Genomic DNA, 11,646 nt, shown 5'->3' on the forward strand with positions numbered 1-11,646 from the left:
CCAAAGGCGAAGACAAAGCAACTGGCTAGTGTGCGGGATTACGGGTGCACCACAGTCCGCAAGGATTGGCTAGCTGTGCACCCCTCCATCCCCGGGTGTTTGCCCGAAGTCCTGATGGTCGTAGAAGCCGGACCCTCCGGGGGCTGGTGGTGGACCGTCGGGTACCGACGGAACATACCGTGAGCGCGTAGGATGTGACCCGAAAGATGGTGAACTATGCCTGATCAGGTCGAAGTCAGGGGAAACCCTGATGGAGGACCGAAGCAATTCTGACGTGCAAATCGATTGTCAGAGTTGGGCATAGGGGCGAAAGACCAATCGAACCATCTAGTAGCTCCCCTCTTAATACAGCATCCCTACTTGACGACATCTCGGACTAAGTTGATTTTTCATAAATTCTAAGAAAAACATATGTTAGGATGCTGGGAGATGAATTGGATGCTGCATGGAGATGAATCTTGATCATCTTCATCTCCCATCTTAATACAGCATCCCTACTTAAAGGCATCTCGGACTTAGTCGAGTTTTCATAAATTCTAAAAAACATATGTTAGGATGCTGCGAGATGAATGGGATGCTGCATGGAGATGAATCTTGATCTTCTGCATCTCCCATCTTAATACAGCATCCCTACTTAAAGGCATCTTGGACTTAAACGATTTTTCATAAATTCTAAGTAAAACATATGTTAGGATGCTGCGAGATGAATGGGATGCTGCATGGAGATGAATCTTGATCTTCTTCATCTCTCATCTTAATACAGCATCCCTACTTAAAGGCATCTCGGACTTAGTCGATTTTTCATAAATTCTAAGAAAAGCATATGTTAGGATGCTGGGAGATGAATGGGATGCTGCATGGAGATGAATCTTGATCTCCTACATCTCCCATCTCAATACAGCATCCCTACTTAAAGGCATCTCGGACTTAGTCGATTTTTCATAAATTCATAGAAATTCATATGTTAGGATGCTGGGAGATGAATGGGATGCTGCATGGAGATGAATCTTGATCTTCTTCATCTCCCATCTTAATACAGCATCCCTACTTAAAGGCATCTCGGACTTAGTCGATTTTTCATAACTTCTAAGAAATTCATATGCTAGGATGCTGGGAGATGAATGGGATGCTGCATGGAGATGAATCTTGATCTCCTACATCTCCCATCTCAATACAGCATCCCTACTTAAAGGCATCTCGGACTTAGTCGATTTTTCATAAATTCATAGAAAAACATATGTTAGGATGCTGCGAGATGAATGGGATGCTGCATGGAGATGAATCTTGATCTCCTACATCTCTCATCTCAATACAGCATCCCTACTTAAAGCCATCTCGGACTTAGTCGATTTTTCATAAATTCTAAGAAAAACATATGTTAGGATGCTGCGAGATGAATGGGATGCTGCGTGGAGATGAATCTTGATCTTCTTCATCTCCCATCTTAATACAGCATCCCTACTTAAATGCATCTCGGACTTAGTCGATTTTTCATAAATTCTAAGAAAAACATATGTTAGGATGCTGGGAGATGAATGGGATGCTGCATGGAGATGAATCTTGATCTTCTTCATCTCCCATCTTAATACAGCATCCCTACTTACAGGCATCTCGGACTTAGTCGATTTTTCATAAATTCTAAGAAAAACATATGTTTGGATGCTAAGAGATGAATGGGATGCTGCACGGAGATGAATGTTGATCTTCTACATCTCCCATCTCAAAACAGCATCCCTACTTAAAGGCATCTCGGACTTAGTCGATTTTTCATAAATTCTAAGAAAAACATATGTTAGGATGCTGGGAGATGAGTGATATGCTGCATGGAGATGAATCTTGATCTTCTTCATCTCCCATCTTAATACAGCATCAATACTTAAAGGCATCTCGGACTTAGTCGATTTTTCATAAATTCTAAGAAAAACATATGTAAGGATGCTGGGAGATGAATGGGATGCTGCATGGAGATGAATCTTGATCTTCTTAATCTCCTATTTTAATACAGCATCCCTACTTAAAGGCATCTCGTACTTAGTCGATTTTTCATAAATTCATAGAAATTCATATGTTAGGATGCTGGGAGATGAATGGGATGCTGCAAGGAGATGAATCTTGATCTTCTTCATCTCCCATCTTAATACAGCATCCCTACTTGAAGGCATCTCGGACTTAGTCGATTTTTCATAAATTCATAGAAATTCATATGTTAGGATGCTGCGAGATGACTGGGATGCTGCATGCAGATGAATATTGATCTCCTACATCTCCCGTCTCAATACAGCATCCCTACTTAAAGGCATCTCGGACTTAGTCGATTTTTCATAAATTCATAGAAATTCATATGTTAGGATGCTGCGAGATGAATGGGATGCTGCATGGAGATGAATCTTGATCTCCTACATCTCTCATCTCAATACAGCATCCCTACTTAAAGCCATCTCGGACTTAGTCGATTTTTCATAAATTCATAGAAATTCATATTTAAGGATGCTGCGAGATGAATGGGATGCTGCATGGAGATGAATCTTGATCTCCTACATCTCTCATCTCAATACAGCATCCCTAGCAAAAGGCATCTCGGACTTAGTCGATTTTTCATAAATTCTAAGAAATTCATATGTTAGGATGCTGCGAGATGAATGGGATGCTGCATGGAGATGAATCTTGATCTTCTTCATCTCCCATCTCGATACAGCATCCCTACTTAAAGGCATCTCGGACTTAATCGATTTTTCATAAATTCTAAGAAAAACATATGTTAGGATGCTGCGAGATGAAAGAGATGCTGCATGGAGATGAATCTTGATCTTCTTCATCTCCCATCTCGATACAGCATCCCTACTTAAAGGCATCTCGGACTTAGTCGATTTTTCATAAATTCATAGAAATACATATGTTAGGATGCTGCGAGATGAATGGGATGCTGCATGGAGATGAATCTTGATCTTCTTCATCCCCCATCTTAATACAGCATCCCTACTTAAAGGCATCTCGTACTTAGTCGATTTTTCATAAATTCATAGAAATCCATATGTTAGGATGCTGGGAGATGAATGGGATGCTGCATGGAGATGAATCTTGATCTCCTACATCTCCCATCTTAATACAGCATCCCTACTTAAAGGCATCTCGGACTTTGTCGATTTTTCATAAATTCTAAGAAATTCATATGTTAGGATGCTGCGAGATGAAAGGGATGCTGCATGGAGATGAATCTTGATCTTCTGCATCTCCCATCTTAATACAGCATCTCTACTTAAAGGCATCTCGGACTTAGTCGATTTTTCATAAATTCTAAGAAATTCACATGTTAGGATGCTGCGAGATGCATGGGATGCTGCATGGAGATAAATCTTGATCTTTTTCATCTCCCATCTTAATACAGCATCCCTACTTAAAGGCATCTCGGACTTAGTCGATTTTTCATAAATTCATAGAAAAACATATGTTAGGATGCTGCGAGATGAATGGGATGCTGCATGGAGATGAATCTTGATCTTCTTCATCTCCCATCTTAATACAGCATCCCTACTTAAAGGCATCTCGGACTTAGTCGATTTTTCATAAATTCGAAGAAATTCATATGTTAGGATGCTGGGAGATGAATGGGATGCTACATGGAGATGAATCTTGATCTTCTTCATCTCCCATCTCAATACAGCATCCCTACTTGAAGGCATCTCGGACTAAGTCGTTTTTTCATAAAATCTAAGAAATTCATATGTAAGGATGCTGCGAGATGAACGAGATGCTGCATGGAGATGAATCTTGATCTACTTCATCTCCCGTCTTAATACAGCATCCCTGCTTAAAGGCATCTCGGTCTTAGTCAATTTTTCATAAATTCTAAGAAATTCATATATTAGGATGCTGCGAGATGAATGGGATGCTGCATGGAGATGAATCTTGATCTTCTTCATCTCCCATCTTAATACAGCATCCCTACTTAAAGGCATCTCGGACTTAGTCGATTTTTCATAAATTCTAAGAAAATCATATGTTAGGATGCTGCGAGATGAATGGGATGCTGCATGGAGATGAATCTTGATCTTCTTCATCTCCCATCTTAATACAGCATCCCTACTTAAATGCATCTCGGACTTAGTCGATTTTTCATAAATTCTAAGAAAAACATATGTTAGGATGCTGCGAGATGAATGGGATGCTGCATGGAGATGAATCTTGATCTTCTTCATCTCCCATCTTAATACAGCATCCCTACTTAAAGGCATCTCGGACTTAGTCGATTTTTCATAAATTCTAAGAAATTCATATGTTAGGATGCTGGGAGATGAATGGGATGCTGCATGGAGATGAATCTTGATCTCCTACATCTCCCATCTTAATACAGCATCCCTACTTAAAGCCATCTCGGTCTTAGTCGATTTTTCATAAATTCTAAGAAATTCATATGTTAGGATGCTGCGAGATGGATGGGATGCTGCATGGAGATGAATCTTGATCTCCTACATCTCCCATCTCAATACAGCATCCCTACTTAAAGGCATCTCGGACTTAGTCGATTTTTCAAAAATTCATAGAAATTCATATGTTAGGATGCTGCGAGATGAATGGGATGCTGCGTAGAGATGAATCTTGATCTCCTACATCTCTCATCTCAATACAGCATCCCTGCTTAAAGGCATCTCGGACTTAGTCGATTTTTCATAAATTCTAAGAAATTCATATGTTAGGATGCTGCGAGATGAATGGGATGCTGCATGGAGATGAATCTTGATCTTTTTCATCTCCTAACTTAATACAGCATCCCTACTTAAAGGCATCTCGGACATAGTCGATTTTTCATAAATTCGAAGAAATTCATATGTTAGGATGCTGGGAGATGAATAGGATGCTGCATGGAGATGAATCTTGATCTTCTTCATCTCCCATCTCAATACAGCATCCCTTCTTAAAGGCATCTCGGACTTAGTCGATTTTTCATAAATTCATAGAAATACATATGTTAGGATGCTGCGAGATGAATGGGATGCTGCATGGAGATGAATCTTGATCTCCTACATCTCCCATCTTAATACAGCATCCCTACTTAAAGGCATCTCGGACTTAGTCGATTTTTCATAAATTCTAAGAAGTTCATATGTTAGGATGCTGGGAGATGAATGGGATGCTGCATGGAGATGAATCTTGATCTCCTACATCTCCCATCTCAATACAGCATCCCTACTTAAAGGCATCTCGGACTTAGTCGATTTTTCATAAATTCATAGAAATTCATATGTTAGGATGCTGCGAGATGAATGGGATGCTGCATGGAGATGAATCTTGATCTCCTACATCTCTCATCTCAATACAGCATCCCTACTTAAAGCCATCTCGGACTTAGTCGATTTTTCATAAATTCTAAGAAAAACATATGTTAGGATGCTGCGAGATGAATGGGATGCTGCATGGAGATGAATCTTGATCTTCTTCATCTCCCATCTTAATACAGCATCCCTACTTAAATGCATCTCGGACTTAGTCGATTTTTCATAAATTCTAAGAAAAACATATGTTAGGATGCTGCGAGATGAATGGGATGCTGCATGGAGATGAATCTTGATCTTCTTCATCTCCCATCTTAATACAGCATCCCTACTTAAAGGCATCTCGGACTTAGTCGATTTTTCATAAATTCTAAGAAATTCATATGTTAGGATGCTGGGAGATGAATGGGATGCTGCATGGAGATGAATCTTGATCTCCTACATCTCCCATCTTAATACAGCATCCCTACTTAAAGCCATCTCGGTCTTAGTCGATTTTTCATAAATTCTAAGAAATTCATATGTTAGGATGCTGCGAGATGGATGGGATGCTGCATGGAGATGAATCTTGATCTCCTACATCTCCCATCTCAATACAGCATTCCTACTTAAAGGCATCTCGGACTTAGTCGATTTTTCAAAAATTCATAGAAATTCATATGTTAGGATGCTGCGAGATGAATGGGATGCTGCGTAGAGATGAATCTTGATCTCCTACATCTCTCATCTCAATACAGCATCCCTGCTTAAAGGCATCTCGGACTTAGTCGATTTTTCATAAATTCTAAGAAATTCATATGTTAGGATGCTGCGAGATGAATGGGATGCTGCATGGAGATGAATCTTGATCTTCTTCATCTCCCATCCTAATACAGCATCCCTACTTAAAGGCATCTCGGACTTAGTCGATTTTTCATAAATTCTAAGAAATTCATATGTTAGGATGCTGGGAGATGAATGGGATGCTGCATGGAGATGAATCTTGATCTTATTCATCTCTCATCTTAATACAGCATCCCTACTTAAAGGCATCTCGGACTTAGTCGATTTTTCATAAATTCTAAGAAAATCATATGTAAGGATGCTGCGAGATGAATGGGATGCTGCATGGAGATGTATCTTGATCTTCTTTATCTCCCATCTTAATACAGCATCCCTACTTTAAGGAATCTCGGACTTAGTAGATTTTTCATAAATTCTAAGAAAAACATATGTTAGGATGCTGGGAGATGAATGGGATGCTGCATGGAGATGAATCTTGATCTTATTCATCTCTCATCTTAATACAGCATCCCTACTTAAAGGCATCTCGGACTTAGTCGATTTTTCATAAATTCTAAGAAAATCATATGTAAGGATGCTGCGAGATGAATGGGATGCTGCATGGAGATGAATCTTGCTCTTCTTCATCTCCCATCTTAATACAGCATCCCTACTTAAAGGCATCTCGGACTTAGTCGATTTTTCATAAATTCTAAGAAAAACATATGTTAGGATGCTGCGAGATGAATGGGATGCTGCATGGAGATGCATCTTGATCTCCTACATCTCTCATCTCAATACAGCATCCCTACTTAAAGGCATCTCGGACTTAGTCGATTTTTAATAAATTCTAAGAAAAACATATGTTAGGATGCTGGGAGATGAATGGGATGCTGCATGGAGATGAATCTTGATCTTATTCATCTCTCATCTTAATACAGCATCCCTACTTAAGGGCATCTCGGACTTAGTCGATTTTTCATAAATTCTAAGAAAAACATATGTTAGGATGCTGCGAGATGTATGGGATTATGCATGGAGATGAATCTTGATCTTCTTAATCTCCCATCTTAATACAGCATCCCTACTTAAAGGAATCTCGGACTTAGTCGATTTTTCATAAATTCTAAGAAAAACATATGTTAGGATGCTCCGAGATGAATGGGATGCTGCATGGAGATGAATCTTGATCTTCTTCATCTCCCATCTTAATACAGCATCCCTACTTAAAGGCATCTCGGACTTAGTCGATTTTTCATAAATTCTAAGAAAAACATATGTTAGGATGCTGCGAGATAAATGGGATGCTGCATGGAGATGAATCTTGATCTTCTTCATCCCCCATCTCAATACAGCATCCCTACTTAAAGGCATCTCGGACTTAAACGATTTTTCATAAATTCAAAGATAAACATATGTTAGGATATTGCGAGATAAATGGGATGCTGCATGGAGATGAATCTTGATCTTCTTCATCTCCCATCTTAATACAGCATCCCTTCTTAAAGGCATCTCGGACTTAGTCGAGTTTTCATTAATTCTTAGAAATTCATATGTAAGGATGCTGCGAGATGAATGGGATGCTGCATGGAGATGAATCTTGATCTTCTTCATCTCCCATCTTAATACAGCATCCCTTCTTAAAGGAATCTCGGACTTAGTCGGTTTTTCATAAATTCTAAGAAAAACACATGTTAGGATGCAGCGAGATAAATGGGATGCTGCATGGAGATGAATCTTGCTCTTCTTCATCTCCCATCTTAATACAGCATCCCTTCCTAATGGCACCTCGGACTTAGCCGATTTTTCATAAATTCTAGGAAATTCATATGTTAGGATGCTGCGAGATGAATGGGATGCTGCATGGAGATGAATCTTGATCTCCTACATCTCCCATCTCAATACAGCATCCCTACTTGCAGGCATCTCGGACTTAGTCGATTTTTCATAAATTCATAGAAATTCATATGTTAGGATGCTGCGAGATGAATGGGATGCTGCATGCAGATGAATATTGATCTCCTACATCTCCCGTCTCAATACAGCATCCCTACTTAAAGGCATCTCGGACTTAGTCGATTTTTCATAAATTCATAGAAATTCATATGTTAGGAAGCTGCGAGATGAATGGGATGCTGCATGGAGATGAATCTTGATCTCCTACATCTCTCATCTCAATACAGCATCCCTACTTAAAGCCATCTCGGACTTAGTCGATTTTTCATAAATTCATAGAAATTCATATGTTAGGATGCTGCGAGATGAATGGGATGCTGCATGGAGATGAATCTTGATCTCCTACATCTCTCATCTCAATACAGCATCCCTACTTAAAGGCATCTCGGACTTAGTCGATTTTTCATAAATTCATAGAAATTCATATGTTAGGATGCTGGGAGAAGAATGGGATGCTGCATGGAGATGAATCTTGATCTTCTTCATCTCCCATCTTAATACAGCATCCCTACTTGAAGGCATCTCGGACTTAGTCGATTTTTCATAAATTCATAGAAATTCATATGTTAGGATGCTGCGAGATGAATGGGATGCTGCATGCAGATGAATATTGATCTCCTACATCTCCCGTCTCAATACAGCATCCCTACTTAAAGGCATCTCGGACTTAGTCGATTTTTCATAAATTCATAGAAATTCATATGTTAGGATGCTGCGAGATGAATGGGATGCTGCATGGAGATGAATCTTGATCTCCTACATCTCTTATCTCAATACAGCATCCCTACTTAAAGCCATCTCGGACTTAGTCGATTTTTCATAAATTCATAGAAATTCATATGTAAGGATGCTGCGAGATGCATGGGATGCTGCATGGAGAAAAATCTTGATCTTTTTCATCTCCCATCTTAATACAGCATCCCTACTTAAAGGCATTTCGGACTTAGTCGATTTTTCATAAATTCATAGAAAAACATATGTTAGGATGCTGGGAGATGAATGGGATGCTGCATGGAGATGAATCTTGATCTTCTTCATCTCCCATCTTAATACAGCATCCCTACTTAAAGGCATCTCGGACCTAGTCGATTTTTCATAAATTCATAGAAAAACATATGTTAGGATGCTGGGAGATGAATGGGATGCTGCATGGAGATGAATCTTGATCTTTTTCATCTCCTAACTTAATACAGCATCCCTACTTGAAGGCATCTCGGACTAAGTCGTTTTTTCATAAAATCTAAGAAATTCATATGTAAGGATGCTGCGAGATGAACGAGATGCTGCATGGAGATGAATCTTGATCTACTTCATCTCCCGTCTTAATACAGCATCCCTGCTTAAAGGCATCTCGGTCTTAGTCAATTTTTCATAAATTCTAAGAAATTCATATATTAGGATGCTGCGAGATGAATGGGATGCTGCATGGAGATGAATCTTGATCTTCTTCATCTCCCATCTTAATACAGCATCCCTACTTAAAGGCATCTCGGACTTAGTCGATTTTTCATAAATTCTAAGAAAATCATATGTTAGGATGCTGCGAGATGAATGGGATGCTGCATGGAGATGAATCTTGATCTTCTTCATCCCCCATCTTAATACAGCATCCCTACTTAAAGGCATCTCGTACTTAGTCGATTTTTCATAAATTCATAGAAATCCATATGTTAGGATGCTGGGAGATGAATGGGATGCTGCATGGAGATGAATCTTGATCTCCTACATCTCCCATCTTAATACAGCATCCCTACTTAAAGGCATCTCGGACTTTGTCGATTTTTCATAAATTCTAAGAAATTCATATGTTAGGATGCTGCGAGATGAATAGGATGCTGCATGGAGATGAATCTTGATCTTCTGCATCTCCCATCTTAATACAGCATCTCTACTTAAAGGCATCTCGGACTTAGTCGATTTTTCATAAATTCTAAGAAATTCACATGTTAGGATGCTGCGAGATGCATGGGATGCTGCATGGAGATAAATCTTGATCTTTTTCATCTCCCATCTTAATACAGCATCCCTACTTAAAGGCATCTCGGACTTAGTCGATTTTTCATAAATTCATAGAAAAACATATGTTAGGATGCTGCGAGATGAATGGGATGCTGCATGGAGATGAATCTTGATCTTCTTCATCTCCCATCTTAATACAGCATCCCTACTTAAAGGCATCTCGGACTTAGTCGATTTTTCATAAATTCGAAGAAATTCATATGTTAGGATGCTGGGAGATGAATGGGATGCTGCATGGAGATGAATCTTGATCTCCTACATCTCCCATCCCAACACAGCATCCCTACTTAAAGCCATCTCGGTCTTAGTCGATTTTTCATAAATTCTAAGAAAAACATATGTAAGGATGCTGCGAGATGAATGGGATGCTGCATGGAGATGAATCTTGATCTTATTCATCTACCATCTTAATACAGCATCCCTACTTAAAGGCATCTCGGACTTAATCGATTTTTCATAAATTCTAAGAAAAACATATGTTACGATGCTGGGAGATGAATGGGATGCTGCATGGAGATGAATCTTGATCTTCTTCATCTCCCATCTTAATACAGCATCCCTACTTAAAGGCATCTCGGACTTAGTCGATTTTTCATAAATTCTAAGAAATTCATATGTTAGGATGCTGCGAGAGGAATGGGATGCTGCATGGAGATGAATCTTGATCTTCTTCATCTCCCATCTTAATACAGCATCCCTACTTAAAGGCATCTCGGACTTAGTCGATTTTTCATAAATTCTAAGAAATTCATATGTTAGGATGCTGCGAGATGAATGGGATGCTGCATGGAGATGAATCTTGATCTCCTACATCTCCCATCTCAATACAGCATCCCTACTTAAAGGCATCTCTGACTTAGTCGATTTTTCATAAATTCTAAGAAAATCATATGTTAGGATGCAGCGAGATGAATGGGATGCTGCATGGAGATGAATCTTGATCTTCTTCATCTCCCATCTCGATACAGCATCCCTACTTAAAGGCATCTCGGACTTAGTCGATTTTTCATAAATTCTAAGAAAAACATATGTTAGGATGCTGCGAGATGAATGGGATGCTGCATGGAGATGAATCTTGATCTTCTTCATCTCCCATCTCGATACAGCATCCCTACTTAAAGGCATCTCGGACTTAGTCGATTTTTCATAAATTCTAAGAAATTCATATGTTAGGATGCTGCGAGATGAATGGGATGCTGCATGGAGATGAATCTTGATCTTATTCAACTCCCATCTCGATACAGCATCCCTACTTAAAGGCATCTCGGACTTAGTCGATTTTTCATAAATTCTAAGAAAAACATATGTTAGGATGCTGCGAAATGAATGGGATGCTGCATGGAGATGAATCTTGATCTTCTTCATCTTCCATCTTAATACAGCATCCCTACTTAAAGGCATCTCGGACTTAGTCGATTTTTCATAAATTCTAAGAAATTCACATGTTAGGATGCTGCGAGATGAATGGGATGCTGCATGGAGATGAATCTTGATCTTATTCATCTACCATCTTAATACAGCATCCCTACTTAAAGGCATCTCGGACTTAATCGATTTTTCATAAATTCTAAGAAAAACATATGTTACGATGCTGGGAGATGAATGGGATGCTGCATGGAGATGAATCTTGATCTCCTAC

This window comes from Anopheles coustani (assembly GCF_943734705.1).
Source record: "Anopheles coustani chromosome X unlocalized genomic scaffold, idAnoCousDA_361_x.2 X_unloc_31, whole genome shotgun sequence".
In the NCBI taxonomy this organism is placed as follows: Eukaryota; Metazoa; Arthropoda; class Insecta; order Diptera; family Culicidae; genus Anopheles; species Anopheles coustani.